This window comes from Ochotona curzoniae, unplaced genomic scaffold (genome assembly GCF_017591425.1).
Source record: "Ochotona curzoniae isolate NIBS_2020 unplaced genomic scaffold, NIBS_Ocur_1.0 contig_1, whole genome shotgun sequence".
NCBI classification, from domain to species: Eukaryota; Metazoa; Chordata; class Mammalia; order Lagomorpha; family Ochotonidae; genus Ochotona; species Ochotona curzoniae.
In genome coordinates, this window is record NW_024464918.1 from 33380741 (window position 1) to 33405392 (window position 24652).

Genomic DNA, 24652 nt, shown 5'->3' on the forward strand with positions numbered 1-24652 from the left:
CTGCCACGTAAATGAGCCCATTCAATTCCTGTAAGAACCTTATGTGCTAAGTGTTACTACTTTTCTAGTCTTAAAGATGGAAAAACTGAAGTGTGGGGAGCCACCTACCCAGTGCCAGTGTCACATGGTGCGGACCAGGTACGGCTCTTGGCAAGTTGTGCATCCCACCTTTGTGATTTTGTAGTGAGAAGGGAGAGGGCAGTGACGGAGCCTGAAGTCAGTGTGTTGAGGTTGGAAAGTGGTGAGTGATGAGTTCTTCAGTTCATGTGCTCGAGTCAGTCCTTAAGAAGGAGTTTAGAGGTCAGGCCAGAGATGGCTGAGACCCAAACCTCAGATAAAGCCATTGAGAATCTCTCTCTGCCACCATTAGGCATTCTCAGTTACAGCACAGAACATCCCTGGATCTATGAGGATGAAATAGATGTATGGCCAGTCCCTGCACCAGGCCTTCAACAAAGTCCATTCAGGAAAGACATGGACACACTGTCTACTTCAGATGCCTTGTCCATGACACTCACTCTGTCTGACCTATACACAGGAGCCAGCACAGAGGCAATGGCTTGACCGTCACTGGGCCTGGGTCACTGTCAAGCCTGAGATGCCTGTTACCGTGTTTTGTAATCCTAGGATGTCAGGAGCACACTGACTACCTGAACATGTTCATCATTCCGGTGATGCATCCTGGAGGTCCTCCTGACTTTGTCCTGACCACATGCAAGGGGCCACAGGTTCTGGGGAGATGGTCTTCCAACAACTCTCACACCTTCTACTTGTGTCTCCTTCTACCTATTAACGTCTTGCATGTCTATTCCCAAAGTTCTGTTGGATCAAGTTTTGGCACAAAAGTGCATACGTGATCATCTAGTACCATCGGAAAGTCGGCACTTTTAATTTATAAACACTAAATGACTTAGGTGACAGCTAAGTGCATTTTTAAGGACTGTATACATTTCTTCAACTATTTACACTATCCTTACTAAGTTTGGAGTTGAAAGTGTTGGTAGTTTAAACTGAGGCACTGAGAACAATTAATACGACATTCCATAGTGAAGTGCCAGTATAAGTGTAAATACTCAAAGGTGAGAACAGAAGACTAACAGTATTTTTACGCCCTTCATGCCCATCTGCAGAACAAAAGGATTAGGATGTGTGAGTTTTAGAAAGGACCTGGGGAGAATTTAGAGGGATCCGATGGAAAGAAGGTGCTATCTCTTAACACTTTTACCTGGGTAAAAGATCCTTAATAGGGAGGACACGGAAGAGTTTCCTAGGTAAGAGCACTGAGTTCTGGGAACAGCCATGTGTCCTTTCAAGGTGTACATGGGGATAGGGTTGTGTTATCTCTTAGCATCAGAAGGAAAGGAGACCACTCCAGGAGTGATGTCTTGTCTCTGCCATGCGAGAGCTCTAGAAGAGGAGGTGGCAATTGCCAAGATAAGAGTGGCCTCATTGAATGGCCTGCATTTTCAGATTTTCTTGCCAAATGCGTGCTTCTCGTAGACAGCAAGATCCTGTCTAGGAGGGCAGATTAGATTGACAACACGGTGGAATTAGTAGAGGAAGCTGAAGGTATCTTGTGCCTATGAGCTGAGGAAGGAGTACAGAATGTATACTACACATGTGATTTTACCTGTTGGGTGATTCTGGATATTCTACTTCCTGTATTACTTTTTCTAAAAAGGATAGGGAATATAATCCCACAAATAAAATGAATGTTGTGTTATACCTCAAGAATAAGTTGTGCTTGATACTATTTTATACAACACAATAGCCAATGTTGACTTTGAGTAATGAAATGTGTCAGACTGCTTAGAAGAGTGAGATACACTTTGAAGTCTATCTCTGGAACAAACTTATGGTATCTATTTAATAGATTTTCAGACTGTAATAGCCATGGAAACTTCTCAAATGTTCAAGCACTGAACTCATTGGAAATAATAGTCTGAGTGACTTGTCTAAATAAAGAAATTAATAATAAAAAGAACTGGACCATGTCAGCTAGCAAAGTCTAGGAGAATTGGTTTATTTTAGATTTCTAATGCTATTCTCATTCATTGTTAACAAAACCCATTCTCTTCACTTTCAGTAGCATTGTACTGTTTTCTCCTGCTTGGGTCCTGTTTTAGTGCGATTCTACTAGAATGAGTCATTGAACATGCATCACGTCGGAATTTCAATTACACATTAAGTAGCATCAAGCTGTTATAAATACTTCATAATGATAACCTCTATTTCCATTAGTGTCTTGGGATTATCTGTCACTGTATGGCCTTATTTAAACGAAGTCATAGCAGGATTAGCACAATAGTTTATTTCCAAGAAACATCTGCATCTTTTCATTGACAGTTACTGCTGGATCCTTATTTATTTATCCTTTTTAATTTTCCCAAGGACTGTGCCAGTGAAGTTCCTCTATACTTTTTCAAGTATAAATCCCAATACTTCATCAGCCTCATATGCAAGAACATGCATTACATCTTTGATTGATTAATTTCTTATCATTGTATATTTCTGCTCTTTGTTCAGTTGACATTTTCCTTAATTCTACATATCTGCAAATGAATACTACTTCTTTTCTTGCTAACATAATTTGCTATTGTTTAATAACTGATTGGAAAAGAATTTTCTTTTTTAGTATTGTTATGCACCATTGTCTCTAAGATGCTTAGATTCTCTGGATTTGCGTAGAGAAAGCAAAACATCTGAGTCCCCAGGCTTTACAAAACTAAAGGAGAATTCTGTAGAAAAGAACGCACCCAAAAGTACAGGAGAGAATAAAAAGGCATGCAGGGTCACCCAGGGGCAGGGTTGACTTACGTTTTTTTAAAAAAGGTGATCACTGAAAAGGAAAGAAGGGAGAATCTTTAATGATTCCGACATATAGATTAGAGATTTTGAATACTAAGAAAAATATATTCAAAATTTTCAAAATATTATGAGTACTCATGATTTTAGAATTGTCATTGCTGCAATCAATTTTGTAAAAGATTTATTTTATTTTAATTGGAAAGTCAGGTTTATGAGAGAGAAGGAGAGTTAAAGCAAAAGATATGTCTTCCACTGGTTCACTCCCCACATGGCCACAGTGGCCAGAGCTGAGGCAATCCAGAGCAGGAGCTTGTTCCAGGTTGTCCATATGTGTGCAGGGTCTCAAAGGCTCGGGCCATCCTCTACTGCTTTCCCAGGCCATAAGCGAGAAGCTGCATGGGAAGTGGAGCAGCCAGAACACCAACAGGCACCCATATGGGATCCCGGAATTTGCAGGTAGAGGATTGCCTTGTTGAGCCTCAGCCTCAGTGCAATCAATTATAATATATTAAGTAGAGGACTTATTTCAAAAGGATAAAATGCTTTTGTGGGACTGAACAGATTTTTGTTGAATAAAAATTGCTGAAGCAAAATAGGCAGGCAGAATTTGTAGCTGGAAGGACACAACTTATGATCGCTGTCCGGCGTGATCTGTAAGCAGTGGGAGGATAAGCCTTCTTTCACGGCCTTGGTTGCACTAGGTTAAAATAGGGAGACATTTAGCTGAAATCATCTCTAAGATCATTTACATTTCAAGAAAAATGCTTCTTGAAGCCTTATAAGAAAAAAAAAATTGAACATCTCTATAGAGGACCACTTCTGAGGTAGTCTGTTGGAACTCTGAGGATGTAAAGAATCCTTTTGAGGAACATGAGCCCAAAGGTACTGGTTATGTAAATCAGTGGTGCTTTATTGCTCAACTCAGGTGTGTATGTTCCCATCAGGAATTGGATCACCTTAGGGGACTGCCTTCCTGGGCATTATGTTGGGTTCAAATTTTGCACAATCTCCTCTGTGTTCAGCACTTTATGCTCAGTCTAAAGAGTGTAAATTTAGTTGTTCATATTTAATTTTTAAATTGTGTGTGTATTTGCAGAAGGCAAATAAGTACTTTTTATTACACACCTCTTATAATAGTGAAAATTAAAAATACTGACAATACTAAATGTTGAAGAGAATGTGGAATAATAGGGACTCTCATTCATTGTGGGTTGGAGTGCAAAATGGTTCAGTTACTTTGGAAGAATAGTCTGGCAGTTTCCTGGAAATTTAAGCACAGCCTTTCTCATATAATTTATACTTATACAGTTTGTTATTTACTTACAAGAATTAAAAACTATATCCAAACCCCCAAACTTAACAAAGATATGTATTTGAAAGGCATGCGTGGGTACGCAGATGTGCACACACACACACACACACAGAATTTCCCATCTACTGGGAAGTTCCATTTGGAAATCGTTTTGAACTTCCATCTTGGAAATCACTGTTCTAATATGTGCTTGAGCAGAGAAGACTTGCTCTGTCGAGTGTTCACAGGGGTCTCTTAACTAATCACATTTTTGGGTGGGGTCCCGGAATTTCTGGCTAAGCTTTGGACTGTCATACACTGCCTTGTTCTGTTAAATCCCAGGCAGATCTTTTGAGGCCTTCCTAAAAGGCCTCCAAACGTCACTTAAAGTTGATGGTATTTGAGATAAAGATGTTCCAGATCTCGATTTTTGACTTCTAGATGTTCAGCCAGGAAATTTCCTTAGTTCTTGGAAAAGGGTAAATTCTCGGAGGCTAGCCCTTCCAGACCCAACTCTCAACGATGCAGCTCAGTATGTTGCTAGGAATCTGAATCGTCTAGCACGCCTTTGAAAATCAGTCCCATAATTATCTGAAGGGCTCCTTTAATTAAATCCATGTTTCAGGATGCTTAATCCAAACTGAAACATTCCAGAAGTGTACTTACCGAAAATAATATATTGTGACCGTTTAAACCCCCGGTGCCTTAAATCAACAACACTGTCGTGGGTCCTCCAGGAGGAGGGTCTTTGTTCCTGATTCAGAGGCTCCTTGAGAAGGCGAGCCTCCCTACGTGCAGTTGCAACTTGTGCCATTGTGGCTGTACAAAACATGGCTTGTCCAGAAAGTCCCTGGGACCAGTCCTTCTGCTTGTGAAGTAGCATGATACACATTTGTCTTCAAATCTGTGGAAGTTGGCCTTTTAATGTTCTGAAAATATAATTTCTTTTTATTTTTGCAATTATTCTTTATCACTATCATGTGATGTAGGCCCAGCACAAATCAGAATCAACAACCAGGGTTTCCAGAAAACTCGCATGTCTTCCCTAGTGAAACACAGTAGGATCTTTCCCTCATCTCTGTCCTCACTAGTCCCATTGCTGTGTGTCCTGATTGGATGCTTGCTGAGAGTATAATGTAATATACCCAAGAAATATATTCTTGATATATTTGTATATCACAGTTGTACGATTTAAGAAAGGCAACTTAATGTCTTGAGTTTCCAGAAGACATATTTATTTCAAATGAGTATGATATTCCTAAGAGAAAGCAAACTTCAGTCAGTATTGAACATTATGTTTGGCAAATGGTGCTGGATAGCATTGAAAATATTTTAGCAATAATTCCTGCTCAATCTTGTGTTTGGGACACGTTGTCATTTTCTTTCTGAGACTGCGAGTAATTAAGGTCTTCTTGGCCCATCTCATTAGACAAAATTTATTGATTGTGTTCACAAGATATTTTGAAAGACACTTGTCCGTAGATTCATGAGCAAAAGAAAAAAAGACCATGGATTCACAAAAGCAAGTATACACACACACAGTTCTCCTGAGAGCTAGCAGCTGCAGTTGTTGGCATGTGCCCTGGATGTGCGGCATTAACTTGTACAGTCTGTGAAGCATCTCAGGTACCACTTTATGCATTCAGTTGCATCCAGCTTTCCATTATTGTTGGCAGGACATGCTTGGAATGTCTGTGCTACTCAGGAGGTAATCTAGTGCCAGCTTCTCATAGAAAAGAGACAAGAAAGAATCTATAATTTCAGTAAAAAGCAGCACAGTAAAAATTTGGCAAGGAGACAAAACATTCTTAAACTTCTCAATATCCTGAACAAAAATCAATTTCAGAAAGGCACAACTTTCCGACAGCGCGTTCAAAGTCCTTGCTCCATGACCCCGATCCTCAGAGAAAGATCCCTTCTTTCAGCCTCAATCACAAGATACTTGGATTACCAAGCCCATGAAACATCTCAGAGGCATCTGAGCATGGACTTTTTAAATTAAAAACTGGCTTTGCTCAAAGTAAAATGAGACAGAAACGGTCTTGGATGTATTTTCCATAGAAGCACCTGCTTTGGGTGCAACCACACATAGAAAGATTTTGGCACAATAAATAGTCTCACCCATTCAAAGGATGATATTTTGGATATTGTTCATGGCAGCTTTTAAAGGCAGCTTTTAGTGTTCTGTCTAGACTTATGTTCCGAGGTCAGCACGTAGCCTTAGGATACTGGCTGAAATAAGAGGAGAGACAGGGAAATTCAAATTAAAACCTCACCCTCTTGAACAAGGCTATGCCTAAGTCTTACAAGACTTTTTAAGAGCATCATTTTAAGAAGCCAAGTATGTCAATATCAGGCCATTGAATGGCCTTCTCAACTAGTATTATTCTTGTAAACTTCTGACATGTTTTAAAATCTGGACATATTGTTGTCATCATCGTCGTCATCTTTTTTTTTTTTTTTTTTTTTTGCCAAGAGCACTGCCTTTGGTGTTTGAAATCTAGGAAAACAATTTGAATCATTTCATAAATTATCACAGCTGTCCTTCTCATTTGTGAAATATGCTTCTAAGTATTTTTTTGGGCAATGTCAAGTATCTCCTCAGATGAGCTTTTTTGATTTACTGACTTTGAGAGCAACCTTGTACAACATGTTACAAAGGCGAACTATGTCCACTGACACATGGTGTCCTGTGACTTTGTGTGACTGTCCGGATTCCACCCTGTCCCTCCACTGCAGGGCTGGGCTTCCTGGAGCAAAGTTCTAAGGATCGTCTTCAGTAGTTCAAACATTGGATCTTGGGATTAACTTTTAGGGATAGTCTTTCTTCAAGTCTTACACAGGTTTGAACATGAAAAGCAAAATTTAAATCTTAAATGGTCATATCTTTGAGAACCATTCAATGGACATTGTTTGCATGGTATTTACAACAGATTTTTAATATCTATACTAAAAGCACTATCACATATTTTACTTTGTAACAAATTTAATCCTCGCTCCAACTCTTGTTATGTATGAGTAAACGTAGAGTTGCTGAGTAATGCGGCCCAGAATTCCCAGATACTGAAGGGTGGATCGAGACAAACCCAACTGTGACTCAAAGAATGTTTTTGATCCCTGATGCCTATGCAGTAGGTATTATTTATCTTTTGATGTTGCCTTCAACCCAGGTGTGCTATGTGCTTATCTTCCAGGAACACAAAGCCTCACTGCCTTCAGCTTCTCAAGGTTATTTGTGGCTCAAAAGTAGTTAGGCACCGTGATAGAGCAGTTTCCTCTACCTCCACGACTCTGAGTGAATGATTCAGATACATTCAAGTTTTTTTTAAGAGTATGTAATATATGAATGGACTTCAAAAAAATTGATGAAAATGCGATTAAATGAGTTTGTGTTGGTATAGACTTTTCAAAATCTGTGCATACAATAAGTCTTCAGAAGCTTCATAGAAAATCTATATTGCAAACTTATGCAAGGATTTTTAAATGCTTTTGACTTCAAATAAACAGATTTTGTAATTTCAGTGAACTTTTGAAGTTTCCTCATATCTGAAAACTAGTCTGACATATATATGAAATATATATGATTTGCTATTACATATATTTAAGCAACAACATTTTATTTGGGGCTCTTAAAATTTTAGATTACATGTCATGTTAGATACCAGAAATGAACTGCTCCATATTAGAAGTTATGGAAAATATGTACTTTATATGCAAAACGTATTTTCTTTGTTTTGTATATGCTAGGATAATAGAGAAAATGCCATCTTGTGTAGTGAGACAGAACACTGCACAAAGAGCAAACTAAAGGAACATAAATGATAAGTCATGAGCATTTCTGTGGTAAGCCAGATCTGTCAAAATAGTATTGTTTCTACAAAGAAAGTAAAGGAGAGAGTGAAAAAGTTAAACAGTGCCTTAAAATATGCAGAATTGGTCCTAATGTAAGTTTATTGGGAGAAGTACAAAGCTGTTAAGAATTTTGTCAATTAGTAACTTACATATATTGTCCAATTTACTTAATTATACTTTTGCTTCTATGATAAGCATGATAAAATCTCTCAAGAAGTCCTGAAAATACTGACCTTTCTGTCATCTCCATGGTGTGCCTAACTCATTACAACATTCTTGGCTAGTGCTTTTGTTAACCCTGTGCGTGTGACCCTCTGCCGTCAGTTTACGTGGTGCTGTTAAGCCCACTCTGGTTAAGTCTCTCCTAGTTTGGTCCCTTACACTTATCTCCCATGGTGCTTCTTTGCTCCCTTGGCTCCACTGTCCTCTAGCCTGGGCTCTTCCTGGTCTTTAGCCAACTCCTTCAACATGCCAGGGTTCTGCAGGTAAATTCCATTTTTTCTCATTCTGCATCTTCCTTTCCTGCCTCACAAATGATTCCAAACATTAGCTCTAATCACTAGCTGTATCATGAAAAGAGGTTTTTAAAAAAATTTAGCACAATATCATTCTGTAATGATATGTCAAAAGGACACAGAAATCCCAAATATATATTCACATAGTACCAGAGCTTCAATAACAGGAGACAAAAATTGATAGAAACATAATAAGAAATAGAAAATGCACATTTTGTTGCAGATTTTAGCATTGCCTTCTCAATAGTTGGTTGAAGAAATAGAAAATGAGTGTGCAGGATTTCAGTAAACCCCACCTAGACACACTTACAGGACATTCCAGCAAGAGCAAATCACACACTATTTTCCAAGTGTATATCAGATTTGCCCCAAAATTGCTTGGTTGTGAAACATACCATTAAATTAGAAGAAATAAAATCAATGGAGAATGTTATCTGAGTTAAGTGAGCAATCAATAAGGTAGAAATATGAAAAATCATCAAATAAATGGAACACAAAGAACTTTAAATAGCTCAGTGAGCGCAGATGAAATCATAAGGTAGATAAAAAATCTTCAATACAGTGAAAACAAAACCACATTGATATTTATGGGGTTCATTTCATGTACAAAGCAGTAGTCAACAAGAAAAAAACCCTCACAGATTTATATGATTATATTTGTCAAGGAAAAGTTTTAACAACAGTTTTCTAAATTTCTGTCTGAAAATCACAGTAAGAGAAGAGAAAAATAAATACAAAGAAAGTAATGAGGAGATCATTGATGGAGAGACAAAGAAATAACAGGAAAAAATGACACCCAGGTCTAATTCTTCATTAGATTCAGTAGAATACATTTTTGTCTATACTAAACAAACAAGAGACAAAATGAAAATTGCAATTATCAGAAATGAAGCAGACATTATTGTATATCTTAATATTAAGTTCAGCTCATAATTTAAAAGATCCCAATACACAAAAGTCTCTGTGGGCAGACAATTTCGTTGACCAACTCTATCTCGCACATGTGTAAGAAGAAGTAGAACCAATCTTGCACTATTTTAGGATATAGAGAATTTGAGAACACATCCCAGTTTATTTTTATAGGTTCATTATAATTCAGCCCCTGAAACCAGATATTAAAAGAACAGAAACATTGGACAAATATTCCTGCTATGCTTAGAAGTAAATACTCTTGTATTTTTTTTTAAAGATTTCCTTATTTTTATTGGAAAGTCAGATATACAGAGAGGAGGATCTTCTGTCCTTTGATTCACTCCCCAAGCAGCTGCAATAGCCAGAGCTAAGCTGATCCGAAGCCAGGAACCTGGAGCCTCTTCCGGGTTGTCTCCCATGCAAGCACAGGATCCCAAGGGTTTGGGCTGTCCTCGACTGCCCTCCCAGGACACAAGCAGAGAGCTGCATGGGAAGTGGGGCTGCTGGGATTAGAACCGGCATCCATATGGGATCCTGGCATGTTCAAGGTGAAGATGTTAGTCGCTAGGCCACAGCAGCAGGCCCCACCCAGATGTAAATACTCTTAAAATCAAAACATATTACCATGGGGGGAGGGTTGTGGGAGGGGCGGGGGAAATCCCAGTGCCTATAAAACTGTATCACATAATACAATGTTATCAGCAATTAAAAAAAAACATTAGCCAGTGTAAAAAGAGATTAATGATGATCATATAGCATTTATTCTAAGAATCTAAAGTTCATTTACCCTTTGAAAATTACTCAATATAATTCATCAAAGTTGAGAGTTTAAGCAAATATTGTGTAGTTATATATAAAAAAAGACTTAGAATTATACTTAACAAGTTTGAATAAACATTCTTTTCAAAAATTATAAGCCTGAAAAAGACATTTCTTAAAGGAAACATTGTAAGTATTAATAAAGGACCATGTTATTCTCTGAGATCAGAAGGTGTGTTCTCACGATTCCTATTAAATATTGTCATATAAATTCTGGTGTGCTAAAGCAGGCCTGATTAATGAAACACATGCAGATTGGAAAGGAAGACTGTGTTGGTCACTCAAAGGAATGTACAAACATCACTCAAGCTAATAAGGACATTGAGTAGGAATGTGGACAGAGGGTGATGTGAGAGGGCAGGAAGTAAAGCCATTGTGAAGGAGATGGGAGTGCTGTGCACTGTTAGTGGGAATGTGGGTTGGTGTAGTCAGTTTGTGCAACAGAGGCAAAACTTCCAAAGAAATGAAAAGTACTGCTCCCATACGACCCAGCAGTCTTTCTTTTGGCCATATTCCCAAAGAAGTGAAATCAGCACTTCCAAAAGAAATGTGCATTCCCATGTTCATGGAAGCACTAGTCACAATTACTAAGATATGTAAACAGTCTCACTGACCATTGAAAGATGAATGGATAAAAAACCTGTGCCACAAATACCACAAATATGTACAATGAAACAGAACTCAGCTTTTAGAAAGAATGATATTTCCACAGCATGGATGAGCCTGAAGCACATTGTACTAAGTAAAATAATTCAGACACACAGAAAAAAAGTATTTTACAATCTCATATGCGTATGGAATCTAAAACAATTCAGTGATACATAAACAGATAAATGTGACTATCAGGCCCAGCATGATAGAGTAGTGGTTAAGGTCCTTGCCTTCCACGCGCCGGAATCTCATATGGGTGCCGGTTCTAATCCTGGCAGCCCCACTTCCCATCCAGGTCCCTGCCTGTGGCCTGGGAAAGCAGCCTTGGGACCCTGTACCTGTGTGGGAGACCTGGAAGAGCTCCAGGCTCCTGGCTTCGGATTGACACAGTACCGGCCATTGCGGTCACTTGGGGAATGAACCATCGGATGGAAGATCTTCTTGTCTCTCCTCCTCTCTGTATATCTGCCTTTCCAAAAGAAATAAATAAATCTTTTTTTTTTAAGGTGGCTGTTGGACAGAGTGGCAGGTGTAAGGGGTACATACAGGTCAGGGACTGTGAAGAGCAGATGTGCAGCATGAACACTTCGAAAGACCTAATGTACAATGGGAAGATTAGGTAATAAAACTGTACTCTAAGTGGGATCCATGCTAACTAAGATATTAACTTCTCTTCCCACAAAATCCAAAAGTGATTAACACTGTAAGATGATGGATGTACTGATGATCTTTACTATAGGAACCTGTTTATCATCTAAATGTTCCCAGTTAACATCATATTGCATACCTTAAACATACACAGTAAAATTCACCAGAGAAATAGTGTGTTTTCATAACCTGGGAATAGACAAATGGAAAGTGAGAACTTTAAATTGCCATTCAGAATGTATCTAAACTTGTGACATGCTGAGCGGTAAATGCATCATCATATTTTCAAATTTGAACACTGGAAAATACGCCAAAAATAGCTTATGGAAATAAAACAATGTTTTAGTTATATCTAACAAAATATAATGTTCATGGGTTGGAAGGCACTATTGTTAAGAATGTCATTTCTTTCTAAATTGGTTTATAAATATCAGTTAAATCTGGTTAAAATCTTATTGGAACTTTAAAAAAACATTTATTTATATTTGAAAGGCAGATTTACAGAGAAAAGGAGAGACACAGAGAGATCTTCCACCCATTGATTGCTGTGGCTGAAGCTGGGCTGATTCAAAGCTGGAAGTCACGTATGTGTCTTCCAGGTCTTGCACGTGGGCATGGGGGCCCAAGGAATTGAGCCATACACTGCTGCTTTCCCAGGCTGGAAACAGGCAGCAAGATTAGAAGTGCAGCAGCTGGGCTGTGAACTGGTGCCCATATGGGATACCGGCACCACGGGTGCAGGATTAGCTCGCTGTGTCACCTTGTTGGCCACTTATTGGGATTTTTAAAATATGAATCGACAGACAGTTAGTTCATAACACTTAAATGGAAATTGAAATGACTGAAGACGGCGAGATAGATTCTGAAATGAAGGACACACACTCCCTGATCTCAGAGTTGATTGTACAGTTGCAGTTACCCAGAAAGCGGCATTGGCATGAGGTCAGTAGAAATAGGAATAGTTTCTGAAAGAGACCTGCCTCTCTATGATTATCTAATTTTTTAAAAGACTCTATTGTAAATCAAAGAAGAAAAAAACAATAGTACTTTCAAGTAATGATGCAGAAACTGGTTCTTGACATTGAAAAAATAATTAACCACACACTTTACCTCCCACTGTACGAAAAAATTACTGAGCTGGGTCATGTATTTAAAACTTAGCAGTGCTTTTCTTTATTCCTATTTTATATATATAGTTTTGTAGATATAGGACTTCCCCCATCTCCTTCCCCCTTTCCCCTCCCCAAGTAATCCCTGTATTTTTCAATAATGTAGTCCTTCAGCTACAGTCATGACTCCAACATTCTGTGCAGTGGTTTTTAAACTCATCTACGGATATAACACAAATACAAAAGTATTTTTAAGATATGAAGTCTTTGATGTGGCACATCTTCTTTCTGGTATTTTATTCAATATATGGTTTGAACCTAGCCATAACATTAAAAGGAAGCGCAGACCACAGAGGAAGATTGCATGTCAGTGTTACATCAAAAACGTCAACTAGATGGACAGTATCAGCCACTAGATGTGTAAGTGGGCGAACCTTCATGGAGCTTCAGCCCCAGCCTTCCAGAAGTCCCAAATGGCATTGAGGAGAGCATGAACAAGCAGTGTTCATGAAGCTTGTCTGAAGATGCAGATTTGTGAGCTGAATAATTTTGATTGTTTGCCTTAAGATACTACTAAACTGGTATTTTGTTATAGCAAGATAGCCAAAAAAAAGTGTAAAAGGTAAATGAAGAAATAGAGAACCCGAGGGCTGGCACAATGGTTCAATTGGCTAATCCTCCACCAACAAGTGTTGATATCCCATATGGGCTCTGTAAATCTCCCTTTCTAATAAAAATAAATAAATATTTTAAAAAGAGAAAATGAAAAACTGGTTATAGTCAGGATTACACAACAGTTTCTAAGAAGGACAGCAAAAACACAGACCTTAAATATATGAGTAAATTTGTCATCAACAAAATTAAAGAGCATCTCTGTACTTCTAAAGATATTCAAGAAAATGAAAAGGCAAAATCTGGGATGCATATTTCTGACCAAGTATTGATATACAGAACATATGATGAACATATAATTATAAGCACATAAAAAGATGTTCAGCATTGTTAAATCATCAGAAAAATACATATATACACCCTAACAGGGTGTCACCACACATTCACTAGCATGGTTAAAATTCAGTAGACTGACAATACTAGAAGTTTGGTATTATGTGGCATGTCTGGAGCTCACATACAGTTAGTGGGAATGTAAAATTGTGTAGCCCTTTTGGAAAGTAATCTTTTTTTTAATATAGTTTTGATGTGGCTATGCATTTGTCAAAGGACTCAGTAATTCCATTTCTATTCACTCAAAGGAAAAGAAATTATGTATCTGAAATGCTAGTACAATTTGGTTTTCAGTCATGTATGGTGACACAGTCTAAATTCTGTTGTGTAAGTCGTTTGTTGGAAAAGAATTTTAATTGTATTCGCCATTTCTTCCCTTTTTTTTTTTTAAAAAAGCTTATTGATTCTTGTTCAAGGCAGAGTGACATGTAAGAGAGAGAGAGAGAAAATATCTTCCATCTGTTGATTCACTCCCCAAATGACTCTGCTTGGCCAGATCAAAGCAAGGAGCCCAGGATTCCATGTAGGTCCACTGTGTGGGTGGAAGGCCCCACGCCCTGAGCCTTTGCTGCTTTCCCAGGATGGCGACAGAATGCTGGTCTGGAAGGGAAGTGTTCAAGATGGGATTCAACACTTCCCAATGGAATGCTTGTGTCCCACGCGGTGCCTTCACCTCCTGGGCTCTTCCTGCCTTCCATTTCAGTATTTACCTTTTTAATCAACCAACATAGTCATTCTTTTTAAAATCAATGAATTAACATAATCCTAACACACATTTTTTTTTAGACATAAAGAAGGACTTTTAGAAACTTTCAATTTACATCTCATGTATCATTTTCCATATTAAGTGGCATATTTCTAGATTTATATAAATAAAAATTTTGCTAAAATGTATTATAGAAAACTATACCAATAGAATTGACTCTTCAAATTCAGCTTTCTGAAGTGAAAATAAGGCATTTTTATTTTTGTGCAGGGGGAATCGGTAAGGATGAATGAGAGAATTTTTCTCTCTAGGGGATATTACATATTAATAAAAGTTCTATATGTTTTTAAAACAAATGATCAAGAGTAGTGTTTCTATCATATATGACTACTCATTTCCCTTGGATACATCCCTCTGTGATAAACTTCCCTTAAAAGAGTAATTTACGTATTTCATGCATCAGAATTTCTGCAAACACTTGTGAGAACCTCTTATAAAAACTGGGCAAAGAACTCAAATCAATTCCAAGTGTTTTACGCTTCACTTAGCATTTATCTTCCATTTTTATTCATTACAGAGGCGAAATGGTTATATATACATGAAGTAGTATCTTAAGTATTTAAACTCCCAAGTATTATATGTGTATTGTGATTGCTGACAAGCTGATCTAATAGCATTTTGAATTATGCTTTTGTTATGCACTATTTGTAGGAACTTGTTAACTTTACTTTTCACTAGTATGCAGTTAGGCATGTAAATGGTCTATTGTTAGCATCTGTAACAGCATTTGCTGTTCTAGAAATGGAGATGATCCTCTCCCATCAAGGTGAGAGCTATGAAGGGCTGTTTCCATGAATGTGGCAAGAAAGATAAAGTTGGAAATTTTACAAGATCCTAAAACTTTGCAGAAGGAAAGTTACGTTCATTGAGAAGCTTTTTTGTAAGCTGAGTAATTTGTGGGATCAATACTGACAAAGATAGGACCTTCAAGAAGAGAGGTTTACATCAGAAAACTGGTACAGATGGCTTCTGGGTGGCACATGAAAACCTCACAGTTCCTATACGTGAACCATCATCTTGCAAATCAGATAAATCTTCTGTAGTTTAGGTCTACAATATGGACACATGGTACATAGGCTGTTAAGTCTGAGATTTCCCAACCTACCAAATTCAGTTGGTTAAAATTCTATTAATTTTGCATCTGATATAATTTTTAATTTATTCTTTTCTTCCTCCTCATCAAGTTAGCCTTTTTCTTCTGAATCATGATATGCTTCTGAATAAATTCCCATCTTGTAATTCTCTCAATTTCTGGGTGCTATTTTAGTGTTTCTAGAATGATCTTTCACAAAAGCAAATCTGGTATGATTTGACCCCAAGAGAATCCTGAAGTAGCATTTGAAAATATTTATGCATGATTCCTAATTTTTTGTATAGTCATCCTAACGATCAGAGGAAAGAGGCCAAGAAATCTATACTTTTAGCAGTTTTTTCAGGCAAGTTGTTGATCACCTGTCCCAAGAGTAAGGAAATATCAATCCATAAAATGAAAAGGAAGCCTCTTGGTGGCAACAGCCCTGACTTCCTTTCCTTCCTCATCTCCACTGTTAACCCAAGGACCTAATGCTCCAGCCGTGTGAGAGTATCTTCTGGTTTATTTAACTGTGTGTTTAAAACCAATTTTGAGTGTTCATTAATTGTTTCCTCTGCCTTCCACGTCCTCTTCCTAGTACTCACTGTCCGAAATATTTGTGTTAAGATTCTCTTCAGATGTACAACTTCCTAGGAGTCCTTTCTCTTTTTCTCCAAGCAGCAGCTAGCACTGTAGCTTCTACACACCTTTGTTATAAAACTTGTCAGTTTGAAAATATGCAAGACACAGCTACAGAAGTGTAGAAGGCCAAGTGGCTGAACTAAACAATCGAATGACCAGGAACCAATGACAAAGTGTGGGACTGTACCAAGCAAGAGTTTAAGCCTCGTCAAAACACTGCAACTGCTGATCAATCATATCTATCCCTGGAACACTGTGGCCATTACTTTACAAGTTCACTATTTCTCCAAGAATATCTGTTCCCCTGGGCATACACGCGCACACGTGTACACACACACACACACACACACACTCTGAAACATTCATATACTGAACAAAGTACTTGAATTCAAAAGAGGCAGCTTTGTTCTCGTTAAGGCACACGTCCTTCCTCTCCATCATGTCCTACTGGCTTCTTTTTGCTGTGTCTGTAAACTCCCTTGGATTGAGGTACAGACAGTTACACTGAGGGGAAAGAAATGAGAGGTCTGGAGAGAGAGCCTACTGGCTAAATCCTTGCCTTGCATCCACCAGGATCCCATATTGATCCCTTCCTTGCTGCTTCACTTCCTATCCAGATCTCTGTGGCCTGGGAAAGCAGTAGAGGATGGCCCAAAGGCTTGGGACCCTGTACTCGTGTGGGAGACGTGGAGAGATTCCTAACTCCTGGCTTCAGATTGGCTTAACTCTAGCCATTGTGGTCATTTGGGGAGTGAACCAGCAGATTTAAGATCTTTCTTTCTGTATCTCCTTCTCTCTGTGGATTTGCCTTTGTAATAAAAAATAAAAATAACTCTTTAAAAAGAAAAAAAAATAAAGAAAGTGAAACCATGACATTTATTTTCCTGGACAGTCCTCCACACAGCTTTATGGCTTGTGTCCTTACAGGAAAGCTCCAGTAGCAATTTTCTCCAGCAGTTCTGAAGGTCTTGGTCATTATTAGTGTCTGACCATCAGGGCAGTCAGTTCTGTCATGCACAGAAGGTTCTCATGCCATGCGGTTGTGTTTTTATCTTAGAATGTGTATTTTGTAAGTGAAGTCTAATGGGATAATGGAGTGAGGGATGAGGATCGGAATGCTGTAGTCCTCATCGCCCGGTCCTCCTCTAGACACCTGCTCCCTCAGCCTTCCCATCCTGTTCCCACTCAGGGATCATTCCGAGAAGGTTCCCATTCTCCGTTACTGCAGTAACCACTGCCACCCTGACCGTGGGGACATGGCATGGACATGGCAGGTGGCTGGGATTGTGAGCACAGTGGTGGCTCTCTCCCTGGGGCCACAGCAGATTCTGTGGGTGGTGCTGCAGGGTTATGCCAGCCACTCCTGGTCTGGGTACCGCATGTATCTCAGCACAAAGGTTGTACTGCTCTGGCAGCTGCTTACCTTCTGAGGGTTGGGAGGTGAGCCAGTCAGTTTTCCATTCCTGGCCAGCAACGACAAGTTAGTGTGGCCAGGGAGAATGCATCAGTCAGTGAATCCTGCCTTCCAAGATCCCGGGTGAGCACTTGGTGACTCTAAGTGTCTTTGTTCATCCACTGTGCGTGAACAAATGTGACATGAAGTAGCAAAGAAAGGAAAAAAAAAAAAACAGGAAAAGAAAAAGATTATAGAGCAAAAGGAAAAAAAGTACATGTTTTTGTGACTTTAACGGCATCTCTTTCCTGCTTAAGATTTTTCAATTCAGTGAAACCTACAAATTATGGAACTGATTCAATTGATGATCCTGGGTCTCATTAGTCACATGAGGACTAGGAATCTGTGAAATGCAGGAAGTTTGGAATGATTCCCCTGTGTAAATCATGCAGAAAAACACATTGTGTCCTGGAAGACTGGGGTGGAGGGTAAGGGGGTCTCATGATCACAAAGGAAGACAGTAAATTCTATCTTGGCTTGGGATCCGGATGGGAAACATTAGAATTTTCCTTCAAAATGTCCAAAAGACAAACATGCTCCACAGAGATTTGGAATTTTAAAGAAGTTTCCTTTGTTGTCAAGGAAATCTCAGACCATCAAATTTATTCAACAATCCCAGCATGTGGTATCCTGAGAAGTAGAAATTATCACTTGTATCTAATTAGAGTGATAGGAGAATTACAAGCCCAGAGTAGGAAGGAGTGGAGCACAAATGCCAAGGTAGGACTTACCATCCTTCTCTCTATATCAATTTACATCTATGTATTCTGTGGATACTGTTTTTCTGGAGAGCAGCATCTAATACATATAGTGTCAAATACTGAAAGAAAAAAATGGACAGAACTAACTATAGGTAGAAATACACAAGCTGCCATGAAAAGGGGACATGTTAATATACTTCTTCTCCAAATATTTCAAACATTAAACAGACCAGGGCTAGTATGGGGCCTGGTGTTGTGGCATGGCAGGGAAAGCTGAGACCTGCAATGCTGGCATCCTCCAGGTACTGGTTAGTGTCCTGTCAGCTCCATTTCTCATCTAGTTCCCAGGTCATAGCTTGGGAAGAGCAGTAGAAGATGACCCCAAGTGTTTTCGCCCATGCCACCTGTGCGGTAGACATTGTTGTTGGGAACATCTATCTGGTAAGTGAACCAGAAGATGGAAGGTTTCTCCCTCTTCTCTATAATTCTGATTTTCAAAATATGTTAAAAAAAAAAAAAACACATAGATGTTGCGGACATCTGGTGAGTGAACCAGAACACGAAAAGTTTTTCCCCCTCTCTCTGTAATTCTGGCTTTCAAAATGCATAAATAACCAGTCTTTTGTGGTTGTTGTTGTTGTTTAAGGCTAGTATGGTTTTAGATGATGAGATTAACCTAATGAATAGCCCCTGTACCCAAGAAATTAAGATATAGACATTCTTGTCAAGTCCCTATGAGACATTACAAAAATCAGTTGAACATTAGGTTCACAGGCAACTCATGATACTTAAGAAACTGATGCTCCATTAAGATTACTTTTGTTCATTTTTCTTTGATATTTGGAAGTCCAGAAAAATATATCAACATGATTGATTAGCTTAGTAGCAACTCAATTGAAAGGTTGGTTAACATAACAGGTACATGGTTGTGAAAGAGTTGACAAGATCCAGAGAATTAGCAAAGATAGATTTTATGTGCTTTCCAGGAGAGGGAGAAACACCATAGGCAGCATATCAGTACCAAGCGTTGATGGCTTTTTTTTGTGATCCTGTTTTTTTTTTGTGATGTTAGCAAAGCAGGAAGTTGCTATCTTTGGGGCTTTCCAAAGCTGCACTCAGATTGGGGGCCAAACCGGATGCTGGTGAGGCTAGTAACTGAATCTGTGATGGGGTATTGTTACTCCATTGACCCAGGGGAGTGTTACTAGAGAAGAACTGGCCTCTCTGGGGAACACTGGAGTTCCTTAGAAAGTGGAACTCTGTCGAACTTCCATAGGTTAAAGAATCAAAACCAGAAAATACTTGGAACTAAATGATAGGGGGAAATACCATTATGAAAAATGATTGGATACCACTAAGGTACTTGTAAATATCAGATATACTCATATAGTTGAAAATTAACAAATTTCATGCTTCAGAAGGTTTTAAGTACTACAAAATGGATGAAATGAAATCGATATGGAAAGAAATCATAAACATCGGATATGGTAGACAATAAATATCACTTGGTTAACACTCATTTTTATGGGTCATGAATAGTTGTTATTAGCCTTTAGAATCCAACCTGCATACAGTAGAGACAGGTACAGGAGATCAAAGAAGATTGTCTGACAGTTTCAATAACAGAAAGAGAACAGTCCCTGGTGGGAGTCAGGTAAAGCTGGAAAAAGCTTTTTCTTTGTTGCTTATTATTTATGTGGTATTGAAGGACTTTAGCTTTCTGGCACTCAGCTTTCCTAAGTGTGAACAATGTTCATTGTTTTTCAGTATGTAAGAAATTGAAGAGATGAGTAATATGCTTCTGACATCCATTCATAATTGGTCATATACATAGTTGATTCTTTTCTTTTTCTTAAAATGCAAAGATGGCCTTTATGAAGTCATTCCTCTATTCTTTCAATGGACAGAATGACTTACTGGATTTTTCATTTACTAGTTAAATTTTTCAGAAAGGTTTACCGATTTATCTGAAAGGCTGCATGACATGAGAGTGAGAGACAAGGAAAGAGAAATCTTTCATCCACAGGTTCACCCTTCAGATGCTCTCACCAGCCAAGGCTGGGACAGCTTGAAGCCAGGAGTTTGGAATTCCATCCAGACCTCCCATATGGGTAACAAGAATAGCTATTCCAAGACTCCCAAAGAGGAGTTAGGAGGAAGCTGAATCGGAAGCAAGGGGTAAGCTGGAACTTGAACCATGCTGTTCAGTAAGGAGCGGAGTACACCAAGTGGCAGCTTAGCCTGTTGTGTAACACCTAACCCCAGAAAATAACACTTTTAATCTGATCGTCTGTGAGGAGTTATCTAAGACAGTCACTGTGCCTACAGATGGCTTTTTGAGTGCAGGACATTATAATGAACAACATTTTGTTCCCCTAAGTTATGTTAAGAAGCTCTAGTTGCTAACTTAGCAGTGACATACCCTGCTGTCCCAGTTCACTGTGGATGAAGACGAAATGAAGGATAGATGCATAACAGAAATGTAGACCCTCAAATATGGAGTTAAATCACATGGAGTCAGATTCTAGTTCTGTGCCAGTTGGATAGGCATCCTCCTGTCTTCACTGAGTAGCACTGCATATGTCTCCAATTTTAAACAGAGCCACCCCCAACAGGAGCTCTACCTCCAAGGAGCCTGAGAAATGGCTGGGTGTCAGCGTCTTCAGGGCACTTAAAATACATTTGCTCTGACAGGATCTTGAACACCTGCAGTTATTTCAAAGGAATTTTGATCCAACAATAATTCACACAATTTATCATCTGAAGATGCCAAAAATTCTTTGAAAAACTATGCTGTAGTTAGCAAAAGAAAAAAGAGGGAAAAATTGATGGTGGGTGGCAGTGTGTTCACATGGGATGTTTTTACAGGAATCATTAAATGCTTATGTTTTTTCTGTTTTGCAATTAACACTTTTCAGAGATTTGAGTTTTCCATTTTGATCTCATGTCAAATGGAAGCCTATTAGGGGAGTCTTATTAACACTTTCGATTTTGAGCAACATAAGGATTTTTCTTGTGAAAAAAAAGGGTGATTTGAAAATATTTCATAAATATGATAAGAAATGTGTTTAACCTGAAGAACAAGGATTTGGATTCTTTCACATCCGAATCATAAAAGCCATGTCTTTCACAGAGGTTGTTAGCTCTGGGTAAGCTAAGGCAGGAAGGATAATAATAGGAGTGTCCCAGGGGCTGCGGGGGAAAGACAGTCTTGACATTGAGGGTTGTGGGGGCCAGGTTTGACTGAGGGAAGTTAAGAAGCTCATAAGCAGTGTCAAAGAGGAAATGTCAGTTGGGTCTGCTTTTTTGATCAAGACATACATTATGTACATGTACTGAAGTGTCACACTGTTCTCTGTAATTATGTCTCAATATCGATTCCTAAACTTAGCAACAATTAAGATATCCAACAAGAATGTTAATTTCTTCTGAAATTTAATCATACCTTTTTTACTGAACAGAAATAACAGTGTTAAATAGAAAGAAGGCAGTTATTTACTATGGTCAAAATCGACTTTTATACGGAAGGTATGGGTCGCGGTTGGAGGCATGGATCTGCTATCCCGGGGCAGTCATAGCTGTGGGTGGCTGCTCAGATGGTCCGTGAGGGAAACCGCTGAGCCCTGGATTTCTGCTTTCCCATAGAAGGCTGTTTCGTGAAGGAATGGGGGAGCCGCTCTACTTTCCCTTTTCTTAAGTTTGTCATACTTACTTAAAAGGCTTCACAAAGTGGAATTGCCAAAAACGTGTGTGCTTCCTAAGAGCATTTCTGACTCTTCATCCTGAAAGTCTGCCCCTTCGCTGAGGCATGTGTTTCCGCCCGGGACTGGAAGGGGTGGTTAAGGGGAGTGCATTTACCAAAACCGAGCACCCGCGCTCAGATGGGATCAACTCGCCACGGGAATGACTGCCAACGCCATTTTCATTCAGCTCTTCCAAACCTCAGAATTTGGCTTTCCTGCTTGGAAATACATAATTGCAGGAACCATGCTCCCCAGAGACCTTGTTAGGCACCTCAAAAAACCAAGTTATGCCCACGGACATAAGTGAAAGAGTACGGGTAGCCTCAACGGGTCTCTCTTCCAAATGGGGAAAGGAAATTAGGCAGTGGAACGCTGGAGCCGCGTGTTTAGACAAGCACTTCTTCCGCCACCCCCTCTTTTTTCCCTCCTTCAAGGCCAGACTGATGGACCTACCAGAAAGCAGAATTGAAGAATGTCGTGGTTTTACTTGGGAGGTGGGTTCAAAAGCTTTTCACTGCTAAATGGTATGGCTAATTTTTATTTTATGATGGAAAAATAGACTTATCCTGAGTAAACCCCTTTAGTGAGAACTCAGTCCAACTTTTCAAATGAATACTATTAAATCAAGCACTCTAAGCTGCTCTTCAGCTTTCTGGCTTCAGAAAAAAAAAATACCATGTCCATTCTGAAATGGAACAAAGTCTAACCTAGCTCTCTGGGTGGTTTGACACAGTTCTAAACTAAAGACTTGTGCGCTCACAGCATGACCAACATTACCTACCCCACTCCTGCTGTTTCTTTATGCTGGCCCTCACTGCAAACCTGCTATTACAGCCTTCTGCAACCCTTAACCCTTTCCCAGATGTCGTTTGTTTGTCATCTCCCCCTTCTCACTTCGCTCCGTATTTCAGGGATAGGTCTTGCCGAGTCACATCCGAGGACATGTGATTTTTGTAGAGCTGTCACATTACTTGCATTTTCATAGGCTTTCGTGGTCAAGAGTAGAGCTTCGTACTTTTAGTTGTTGAATTATATTCTGGCCTGCAGGACCTACTTCAGATTTTATGGTCAAAGACAATATTGTTTCTGAGGATGGACTCGGAGACCAGGTAATATGTAGCAGCAGAAAATGCATACATATTTTTTGACAGTAAGTTCGACATCACACCTGCCACACAACCTCAGAGTTGGACAGATTCAATGTCTAGAAATGGAATTGCCATATGTGAGCTTGGTAAATTAGTAGCTTAGAGAATGTGATTCTTCAGAAAACATCAGCTTCTCCAAGTTTAAATGGTTCTCAGAGTCCTGAAAATGACTGATATAAACTATTTAGTCACAGTGGTATTGTCATTCAAGACTAAGATAACATAGCATCTTTACATAGAAGGTAAAAATAGAAAAAAATCTAAACATTACATAAAAGGTCAGACAAAAAGACCCATCACCTAATAATTGGCCATATAGAAGTATTTCTTAAAGAAATGTAAATAGATATTGAATATTGGATCCTAGGTGTGTAAAACCCAACATTACTCAGATGTGCAGGGCGATAGCCTCCTGCTGCCCCACAGTGGCAGCCACTGTCAGTGCAGGATTTCCTCTGTGCGGGTCCCCAGTGGGCTTCATGGGGATGCAACCCAGAGTTTGCTAGAAGGGTGAACACGATGGAGCCTACCCTGTTCTTCTTGGTAGAGACCCATGGGAATAATAGATGAGAGGAAAAGAAACAGGATCCCTTGCACCGAAAGAAAGAGGCGTGGCGTGTCAGAAAGAACCATCACATGCCCTGCATTGCCTGGGGAAAAATGCATGTATGTAATGACACAGGCCCTTCCGTGTACGTGGTGTGCAGGTTGACCCCGTTAAACCTGCTCCGCAGCGCTTTCATCAACTCATCTCTAGTGTATTATCCAAGCACGTGACACTGGTGCTTCAACATGGGTACCCTGAGAAAGCTGTTAGTTTGGTGATGCCTCAAGTTATTCCATTTGAAAAGAGAGCTTTTAAATGAAATGTATGACCCATGGCTTTGAGCACAGGAGCTACTTTAGTCTCTTTTCTGTATTCCTGAGCAATTCAGCTCTGCCTCCAAACTTGCATTTCTTACTCGACGAAGCCAAATACACTTGGGGTAACTGGGTGCATTGTTCTAAGAAAGCAACTGGTTGCTATCTGTTATTTCTGTAAGTTGTCTGCAGTCAACCCCATGCTATGTATCAAAGTCTTTGTTCTACTCACACGGATCTCTCTCTCTCTCTCTCTCTCTCTCTCTCTCTGACAGGAGTCCTGGTAGATTTTTCTCTGTTTCATTGTAATTTCAGCCAGCGTTTGGCAACTGTCATTTATTGGTTTCTTAGCCAGGGTTTGGCTCTGCTTGTTCCGGGCTTTTGGAATTGGATTTCACTATCTATCTTGTTTCTACATCCAATACATTGTCAGATTTAATCCACTCAATTCTTACAATATTCTACCTCAGTCCTCACCCGAGCTTTCTGTGTTTGCCTGATGCTGCCAGAGCTCATGGGTAATTTTGTGTCGTTTCCACTTGTCCACAGCCTTCAACTCCACTCCCTCGTGTTGTCCCTTCAGAAACGATGTGGTCGAGTGGACAAGTGTCTGCTTGGAGGCAGAAAAGCCACATTCCATTCCGTCTCTCGCTTTG